The sequence below is a fragment of the Protopterus annectens genome, chromosome 6.part0 (assembly GCF_019279795.1).
Source record: "Protopterus annectens isolate FY-2018-M chromosome 6.part0, PAN1.0, whole genome shotgun sequence".
NCBI classification, from domain to species: Eukaryota; Metazoa; Chordata; order Ceratodontiformes; family Protopteridae; genus Protopterus; species Protopterus annectens.
In genome coordinates, this window is record NC_056737.1 from 1,833,032,109 (window position 1) to 1,833,042,137 (window position 10,029).

Genomic DNA, 10,029 nt, shown 5'->3' on the forward strand with positions numbered 1-10,029 from the left:
TTGATTTTCTCATTGTTGCTAGTTGTATGGACTAGTTTATAAATGTGTCTGCTGAAAACAGTTTAAACAGTTGTTGACTTGAGTTCAGTTCATAGTTCAGTTTAGTTGAGTTCACAGTTGTACTAAGCAGTGGATACCGAAATGACTCACCAAGAACTGTTAGCCCAACTTTGCTCTGTTGTAGTGTTTAGTTTCGATCATGGGCAGTGTTCTTCAGTTTGATAGTAAATTATGGCTAATTAGTCAGAGTTTTTTTTAAATGTTGGATTTCTATCCTTCAGTATTAATTTCATTTTCCTGGTGATTTAATTCTGTTTATTTATTGAAGTTACTGTTTTATGTTTTAATTATTTTACTCATTATTGAATATTTTTATTATCTTACATTGTGACTGGTCAATTAATGTATTCTTTAGTGATTTGAGAGTGCTTATACCTGCTTTGATAATTCCTGGGCCACTCTGACAGCCCGGCTACTTTAGGTCATTTGCTAACATTTGTTTTGATATCTAATTTTAATAATTGGACACCCCTTTGTAAGGGCATGTAGACGCTCTGATTGGTGGCAGCATTTTACCATATTTTTTGTGGAAGGAACACAGCTGTAAATCTGTGTCAGGCTTCCCAGAAGTGTTTGGTTGTGTGAGATTCAATTTATTTAAGTGTGAGTATATCAGAGGTCTTAAACAGGGACACATTGCTCTGGAGTGTGCAATAAAGAGTTACATCAGGGGTGGACAGAAGTATACAGTCCAGTGCTAGGTTATAGAGTCTGTGCCTCTTGTAATGTTAGGGGAAATTGTGAAATATTACTCCTGTTTAAGTGATGGTCTCACATTGGAGTCAGTAGTGAGGATTGAAGTTCCTTAGTTACTGACCTAGGATAGTAGGGGATATCACATATTGGTGTCAGTTCAGTGGGATATTGACCAGATGTCACTCATTGTTGGCAGTTCAGTGGGATATTAACTGGATGTCACATATTGGTGGTAGCTTAGTGGAATTTTTAATTAGACTTCAGTAGTCTGTGGGTAGTTGTCATTAAGGTGTGCACTCTCGACAGCCACAAGGTAAATATACAGAATTTCAATCTATGACTGAAAGACAGAAGAAGTAGACATAGCTCTGGTAGAATGACCTCTTACTTTGTCGGGAAATTGTTTATTTTGGGATTTGTAGTTGAATGGAATGCAATCTGACAACCATCTGGAAAGAGTGGTCTTAGCAACTGGAGCACCTTTTCTGTAGTCTGAGAAGGACATTGGTCAGTCTTTCTTAAGTCCTTTGTTCTGTGTAAGTAGAAATCTAATTGCCTATGTACATCTAGTTGGTGTAACATATACTCTGCCTTACTGCCATACTTGGGGAAAAAACTGGTACGTCTATGAATTTGTTCAAGTTTGATTCTGAGCATACTTTTGGTAAAAAGGATGGATTTGTACAAAGTAAGATTCGGTCCTTGTGGGACAGCATATATGGGGTTTGATAGACAGTGCTTGTAACTCCGAAACTCTCCTAGCTGAAGTTATAGCTACTAAATAAATCATCTTCCAGGTTAAGAACTTCAAGTCACAGGATGATGCAGGTTCAAAGGGGGGGGGGTCATACGGGATTATACAAAATTCAGGTTCCATGTGAGTAGAGGTGGTTTAATGGATGGTCTTAGTAAAATGGTACCTCTCAAGAAGACTTTGCAAAGTTTATGGGACATCATGTTCAGCCCCACTTCTCCTAAATGGAAATTAGAGATTGTTTCTAATTGAACTCGAATAGTAGCTGCATCTGCCCTGTCATGAAATAGCTTTGCTAAGAACTCCAGTATAGAAGATATAGGTGCAGAGAAAGGGTTAATGTGATTTTCAAGGCTAAGGAGGAAAATCTTTTCCATTTGCTGACATATAATTTTCTCGTAGATGCTTTATGAGAAGAAATCAGGATATGCTGCACTGAAGGTGAAAGGTCAGGTAGCCCAGCTATGTTTGGAATCGGAGCAGCCAGGTTGTCAACTTGATTGCTTGAAGAGATGGATGGCGCATTCCTGATGGATGGGTCAAAACATCTGGAACTGGATCCAGAATCCAAGGCTCCTCTTGAAGATGAGGGCACAGGAAGGGGAACCAGATTTGATGAGGCCAGTAAGGGGTGATAAGTATTAAGGCCCTTCCCAATACACTGCCTTTCTGAAGAACTTTGAGTATCAATAGGAAGGGAGGGAAGGCATAGAGGAGACCAGAGGGCCAATCATGTACAAGTGCATCCCTTGGTGACTCCCCCAGAGGGGGGATTAGGGCAAGGTAGCTGCTGCATTTGGTGATCATGGATGTGGCAAAAAAGACCGTAGCAAGGTTGGCTTCATTTTCGGGAAATCATTTCTTCTATCTCTTGCTTTAGGGACCACTCATGAGGCATCAGAATCACCCTTCTGAGTTGTCTGCTATCACGTTGGATTTCCCCAGGATGTACATTGCTATCAGAAAGCACTGAGAGGAGGTAGCTCACTGCCATACTCTCAGAACCTCTTGACAAAGGGGGTAAGATCTGATTCCTCCTTGTTTGTTTTTGTACCATACAACTGACATGTTTTCTGTTTGTATTGCAATAGTCCCCAGTGGAAGAGAGTCCTGGAATGCTTGCAGCACTTAAAGGACTGCTCTCATCTCCAGAATATTGATGTGTAAAGGGGCCTCGTGATCTTGCCAAGTGCCGTGGACTGTCTTCCTCCTGATAATGCCCTCCCCCCAATCTGGGAAGTGTCTGTGATCACTGTGGCTAAAGGCTGTGGGAGAACAAATGGTCGACCTAAAGTCACACGAGTCAAGTGAAGCCACCAACGAAGGTCTTTCCTGCAAGATTCTGTTATTATGATCTGGTGGGACATGGGTGGTTCCTGCATGGACCATTGAGTGAACAGCAGACACAGTAGAATCCTCATGTGGAGCCGCGCCAATGGAATCAAGTTTATTGCTGCTGCCATCATCCCTAACACTTTCAGAACTAGCCTTGCTTGAACCTTCCTCTTGAACAGTAGGCTTATGACCTGATGCCGCAGGGTTTATACTCTTTCTGGGGGAAGCTTTACTATCATTTTTGTAGTATCTAAGTCTGCTCCCTATAAAAAAGACACTGAGATGGCAATAAGACAGATTTTTCATAATTTATTCTGATTACTAAATATGAGCAGAGCTTCAATGTGGTGTCTCTCGCTTTTATTAGTGGATGCTCGGTGGTGGTGGTTAGGAGCCAGTCATCTAGGTACAGAAACACTCTGAATTCCAGGCACCTCAAGTGAGCAGTGAGTACTGCCATACATTTGGTGAACAGTCTAGGGGCTGTAGTGAGACCAAAGGGCAGAGCTTGAAACTGGTAGTGACTGGCTCCCAGCCAAAAGCACAAATGACTCCTGGATTGCTTGTCCATTTTTATGTGGTAGTATGCATCCTGGAGGTCTATAGAGCACATCCAATCATCTTGTCCCAGAAAAGGGAGTATTAACTGCAATGTTACCATCTGGAACTTTGATTTTCTTACTGATTTGTTCAGTCTGATGAGATCCAAGATGGGTCTCCAGTCCCCTGTTTTCTTTGGAACTAAAAAGAACCTTGAGTAAGTTCTGGATCCTATTTGGTTTGCGGGGACTGTCCGGATGACTCCTTTTTTGTAGCAACTTCTGTATTTCTAGGGTTGCCTGTTCTCTTTGACTGGGTGGAATATCTGGGATGTTTTTTATGTTTGGGACGGGAAAAGAAAAGGGTATGGAGTAACCTCTGGATATGATGCTTTGTACCCATTTGTCTTTTGCTATATTTGGCCAGGCTTCTGGGTACAAAGATAAGTGACCTCCGCCTGCCTCCAGAGACTGACAGGTAGACCTCCTTTCAGGAGCACTGGAAGGGCTTGCCAAGGAAGGACTCCCTGTCACCCTGGTTCTGCGGACCCCCTCTGCCACGTGGTCAGCATTTTCCATTACTGCTTCCCCGTCTGCCCCTGGGGGAAGAATCACAATGTGTGTCCTGAAAAACACTCTGGGATTTTTGGAACCAAATTTTTCCTCCCTTTTGACCTTTGGGATAAGGTGTAGAAGGTAGGGGAAAAACTGACTCCTACAGCAGAGTTTTCCTTTCTTGTTCATACCTGGTTAGTGTGTCTTTGACTTTAGGTCCAAATAAGGATGAGCCATTGAAGGTGGCGCTAACAAAGGAAGACTTAAAAGGCTTCACAAAGTTACACAAGTGCATCCAGGAATGCCTCCTTATGGAAATTCCTGAACCCATTGCCTTACTCACACCATCAGCTGCATAGGAAATGAGTCTCATGGAGGAGTTTACCACTGAATTTAAGGTGGAGAGCTGGGAAGAAAATTTATCTGATACCCCCGCAGCTACAGAAACTTGAAGAGAATCTTCTACCTCCTTCAGGTGATCTCTGTGTAACCTGGTAAAATGTGTGAGATAATTCAGGGACCTGAGTGTAAAGGTTGCTGAAGAGAAAGTGCACGTTCCGTATCTGTCCATTGTAGGAGACTCTTTTCAGAGGGTAGACAGACGAGGATGTCTCCGACAGTTCCTTTTTGGTGGCCACCACCACCAACATAGCAGCTACTGGGACTCCTTTTGTAAGGAAAGTTTTATTCTCGGGGGATGTAATGTATTTATTCTGTCTCCAAGGGATAGGCTCCACTGAGTCTGGAGTCTCCCATGCCTTTCAACAAACTAGGTGCATGAGTTCTTTGAAAGGTGGAGACACCCAAGTGGCACAAGAGTGAGACCAAAAGGCGTTCAGGTAGACAGACTCCTCCTCAGAAGGGTTGATGGGCTTTCAGCCACCTCTCTGCTTAAGTATTTCTAGGATGTCTGCAAAGGAAACATCCTCAGAGAGTGACCGTGGGGACCCTTCTGACTCATTGAGGTCTGTCAGATGTGAAGGACTCCTCTGGGGAGTCCAGATGGTTCCTCTTGCATAATCTCTTCCAAGGGACCTCTTCAGAAGGGTATTCTAGAGAAGTTTCAAAAGACAGGAGTTCACCCAATGGGGCATTCTGAGGATGTGGGTCTCCGCGTCTGTGTGGATGTAGTTGTGCTGAGACAGACACTGGTGCCTTTGGGGGAGGAATGATTGGATCTGAGAGTGGAGGTGCCCATGGAGACAGTGCACTCCTCATCGCCTCGAAGGCCCCCCCATCCAAAGAACCAGAAGGCATCCCTGGCACCAAGGGGGTTTGCTCTGAGGATGATGTAGGAGCTGAGCTCATCTGTGCCAAAGCCCCAAGAGGCAAATTTGGATCTGACAACTGTCCGATCTGACTGTCCTCCCTGGACCCAACCAGAGAACATCTGCTTCTAGACTTCTCGAGCTCAGATGGCACCAAGGAAGTTGGACCGGTAGTCAGGGCCAAAGATCCTGGAACAGGTCTCAGTTCTGATGGTTCCACTATGATTAGCTCTATGCATTCCAGCTCTGAGATCCCGTGTGAGGTCAGAGGAGGAATCAATGGTGAAAGGGCAGGTGTAGTCAGTTCTGAAACCCTCTTGGTCGGCTCCGACAAAAATTTAGCTAGGTCTGTAACTCTCACACAATCACCTCACCTGCACCCTAACCCTAACTCACTTAACCCACCCCTAACCATACAGTCTGTCACTATTGCACACTCACCTCACCCGCGCCCTAACCCTAAAGTCCCTAACTACCGCACACTCACCTTACCCCAGTCCATTTGCTCACTTACCTTAACCCGGTCTATAACCATCGCACCACACTTACCCGAACCCAATCCATAACCTCCATTCACTCACTTCCCTAAACCCGGTCTGTAACCATCGCACCACAGTGCTGTAAATAGTGAAGCCACGGAACGGATAACCAAAATCTTACCCTAGGTAAAATTTCAATGTTTCGAGGCTTTGCTATTGTCAGCTTTCACTCTAAAGGGCGAATTCGATATTATAACATTCGAAGTTTTAAAACTTCAGTGTTATAATATAGACCCAGTTTCTCGGGCCTGACAGATTTCAGGTCAGATGAGGACATTTTTGGCAACTTTTCAGATGGTTCAGAGTGATCCGATGACATATACGAGGATCTTTTGCCTGATATCTCAGATTTATGAGAAGGGGAAGGGGTCTGCTTTGTAAGACTCTGACCTTCTCCTAAGGCCTCTGAAAAGGATTTCTTTAATAACCCCTTGATTATCAACTTGTTCTTCCTTTGAAGAGGAACCCTGGAACTAAATGAATGGCAAATAGAACAAGACTCTTGTAAGTGTACTGGTCCAAGGCAGTACACATACACACAGTATGACCATCAGTTAACAACATTTTCTGAGTGTATTTTGAGCACTTTTTAAACCCCGAGGGTTTAGCATCTTTTGGCTGTTTAGACATATTAATAACAAAAAACAAATTAACACCACAACTACTATGTAACTAGGAAAAAACTCTAAGAGAAAAGCCCTCTAATTCAAATGGGCAAAGCTGCTCTCTAACTAAAATGAGCTAGCTTGGTGGGTGAAGGAAACACCATAAAACAACCACCCCATTATTTTTTCTTATCAATGTTCCTTTTCTCTATTTTCCCCATTATAAGTACTTTACATACTTTTCCCTTTTAAATAACTACAAATGATGTATGTCTTCTAATTCTTTAGTAATAGTATAATTTGACTTAATACCAAAGTGCATTTTTTCTAGTGGGTCAGTGTTGGAGTAACAAGGTGTTTCTGATTAGTGTTTCTAACTAGATGTTTTAGACTCTTTATTTAGATACATTTAAACATTAATACAGTACATTAATGGTGTTTTATAGATAGCTAAATATAAATTTTATATATATCTATATATCTATATATATATATATATATATATATATATATATATATATATATAAGGTTCCTTTTTTTTCTCTCTCTCTGGCCTGGTTAACTGGTGGGTATATGACTGAAATGTTATAATATGACTTCTGATTTGAGTCAGCTGTTGTTACTTCTAAATAGCTGTTTTTATATGAAAGTGTTAATTTTTTCATGATGTTGATATTTTGTGAGGAAACTGGTGATCTGTGTGACTGCTCTCATTGTGGAGAGTTGTGACATGCACTAACAAGGCAGCTTGAGGGTTTTTTTTTGCTTTCTGTAAACTCTAAAAGCTTCAAGATCATAATTTCCCACTGAAAATGCTTTTTTCTTCACTACAGACAACTTCTGTTGTGCATGAGCCTATTTAGATACTTTTAAACAAGTTTATGAAGCTGCAGCTTGAGGAAACAACAGTGATGACATTATTTGACCTTTTGAACTTGTTAAATGGTTGTACTTAGAATTCTTTTCTCTTTAAATTTTGTTATCCTTCACTAGATATTTTAAACGGTAAATAATTAGTTCTGATAAAAGTGTTTAACTTCTTTGAAAATGCCTATGTTCTCTTATAGATGCATACATTCTGCAGATCCAATGACACTGTTAATAACTAAATGATATCCAGTGAACTAGGAGCTGCATTAGAAAACTCATTATGCATATTAACATCACACTTATGTTATATAACTAACCTTTAGTAACTAAACAGAGGGTTGTGAGGCCCTTTTTCTCTCTCTCTCTCTCTCTCTCCCCCCCTTGTTAATACATATGTGTAATATGTGTATAATTGCAAAATATAATAGTTATGTTGTAATAAGTGTTATTATATATATATATATATATATATATATATATATATATATATATATATATATATATATATATATATATATATATATATATATATATATATATTCAATAGATCTTTACATGAAAAATGTTAGATGACTGATAAAATGGTTAAATTATCTGATGTTTCTTGAAAAGTCTTGGAAATAATGACAATCTTCTTAACCTTCAGCTTCTAATGTTTATACATACTTTAATCTGATGTGTATTTCTGGCATATCTAAGTATTAGATGTGCTATTATCATATGTGACATATTCATATAGCTTTAGATATAGTAAACACTCTCATTCTAATGTATATTTCATGGATTCAGATTTCTTTAGTTGCTTTCATAATGCTTTTCTTTTTTGTTTTCATACTATATTCTAAATAGAGATGGATAATTTGTGTTGTTTGGTATTGGAGAGGTGGTGGATGGATGGTTTAATTAAGTTTTTAACTAAACCAGAAACTTTATGTTTCATGTATGTGTTTTTAAATAGTTTTGGGTTTTTTAAAGTAGTGCTTAATAGACGTTATGCATTCATGATAAGTAAGTTTTCAGTAGATTTCAAGTCAGCATGGAAGAAAGGTCTTTCAGTTAGTAATAACATACACATTATAGTCAATGGCTTATAAATGTTTATCATTAAATATTAATGGTTTGAACAATAATATCAAAAAAGCTGGTTTGCTTAAATATATCAAAATGCATAAAGCCTAGATCATCTTTTTACAGGAAACCCATCTATTAAAAAAAGATCTACAAAAATATTCATTCAATGGCTATACCATTCTGGCTGATTCATGTTTTAAGACTAAGAGAAGGGGCACTCTTATTCTATGGAAAAATAGTTATACTATGCCAAGAATTATAGATACAATTTCAGATAAAGATGGGATGCCAAGCACTGTTATTTTGGAAATCAGTAGGAACTATTATACTTTGATTAATACATACTGGATATCAGGACTGAGTACTAAATATGTTGACAAATATCTGGACCTGATTACTTTAAATGCAAAATGGGTAATTATAACAACAGGTGATTTTTACTGCCTATTATCAGGCAATGATACTTCTAAAAATGGTAAAATAAAACTAACATCTCAAGCCAAGAAGTTAAATGACTTTATAAACCAGATGAACCTTAAAGATATACATGGCCTAAAATAACATTATTCCTTATTCTATACTCACTATTCATATTGGTTTGGTACACAAATAAACATTGATGAGGTCTTTGTGTCAAATAATATATACTTTAAAATAAGTGACATCTCTATAATGACTTGTCCACTTTCAGGCCATAATGCTATAAACTTTACATTGACTACTCATACAGATGATTTAAAATTTCTACAGAGAATTCCTGCTTGCATAACTAAATTAAATGAGTTTAGGGAATAGATAATGAAAGAAATAGACATGTTTATGGAAATAAATGCCAATGGTGATGTGACTGATGCTATACTATGGGACACATTTAAAGTTTATCTATATGGTAGAATAAAATCTTGGTACCTTAAAAAAGGAGAGAGTGGGACAAAGAACTTTTAGACTTACAAAAAAACACAGACAAGATAAAAATGAACACAAAACCAAATAATAAAGTAGCATATAATGAAATTACTAAGTTAAATCAAAAATACTTAGAAGTTCTGAATCATAAGGTAGCCATAAACCTGGAAAAATTGAAATTGCAATCTTATGATGTAAATCCCAACTATCTACATAAAATAGTGGTAAGATCCAAAAAAATAAACAATCAAAATCTATTAATGAGATTAAATATAAAAGGGATGGTTCAATTAAGAGTACATCTAACGTAATGGGCATATTAGAAGTGTTCAAAAACTACTATAAAGATATAAATAATAACACAACACTTATGGAGACAGATAATGTAATAAATACTTTTATTCAAAAAATATAACTACTAAGGTGTCAATGCAACAAAATAACATATTAAATAAACAAATAACACTAACAGAAGTGAAAGAGCAAATAAAAATGTTAAAAGATAATAATGCTCCAGGACTAGATGGAATAATTCCTGAACTATATAAGATTTTTCCTGAATATATAATAAAGAAAATGATGAGTGCCTTTAATATGGTTAAGCAAAAATGTATAACACCCCCATCATGGAAATACTACATTTTCTCCCCCATATTAAAACAAGGTAAGGACCCCAAATCTTGTGATTCATATAGGCCAGTTTCATCACTAAACACTGATTATAAAATTTTCATGACAATATTAGCTAATAGGACAAATAAAATATTACCTAATCTAATACACAATGATCAGACAGGGTTCATTCTTCATAGAAAAGTGCAAGTTAACATT